Source organism: Nelumbo lutea, chromosome 4, assembly GCF_056320005.1.
Source record: "Nelumbo lutea isolate HS-2025 chromosome 4, American lotus-T2T, whole genome shotgun sequence".
NCBI classification, from domain to species: Eukaryota; Viridiplantae; Streptophyta; class Magnoliopsida; order Proteales; family Nelumbonaceae; genus Nelumbo; species Nelumbo lutea.
Window position 1 is genome coordinate 46,959,528 of NC_142687.1, and position 819 is coordinate 46,960,346.

Consider the following 819-nt stretch of genomic DNA (forward strand, 5'->3'; position numbering starts at 1 on the left):
TCTGTCACTGATCCAGTGATCAATACAAAAGAAAAGGAACTGATAAATTTACAAAACTACCCCTCGTTAATCATCAGGGCAAATTTGCTTCTCCCTCTCCCGCTCTCAACCGGTTGGTTCTTTGTTAAGTTGAAGTTTCGAAAAGATCATGATCTCATTTTGTTTTTCCATGGCTTTGATTTGTTGTAGAAGGAGAACAAGAGTGAAGGCAAGAAGGTTGATGAAAAGAAGGCCGACGGAGGGAAGAAAGGATGATGGTTCGATTACCGTTGTCTTGAAGATTGATATGCGCTGTGAAGGTTGCACCAAGAAGTCAAAGAAGAAAGGGATTATAAGAATTGTAGAAGGGCTGAAGTTCATGAACGACAATGGTGTCTCATATAGATACTCAAACACATAGAGGATCCCTATCCGATAAGCAGGGGAAATTCTGGTATTTTGAAATACTTTAATGACGTCCTGATGATTAATCAAGGGCAAATTCGTACTTGTATAGATTTTCCATATGTGTTATGATGGAAGAGAGATTTTTGCTGAGTTTTAAAGGTTGAAGGGAGGTTTTTGTTAAAAGTGAAACTATAGGATATGTTTTTATGATTGTCAAAAATGAAAGGGGCAACACTAAGACAGGGGTAGCACATTGATGGATGGCTAACTACTTGATGAGTTAACCGATTTGTTGCTTGATTAGCTTCACAACACAATAAACATGATCATACTTGATATTATGAGGACGTCCCCAAACATCACATAAGCAAATGAGAGCTAGGTCCCATGGAAGTTCATTAAAAGATAAAAGATCAATCACTACTGTACTAC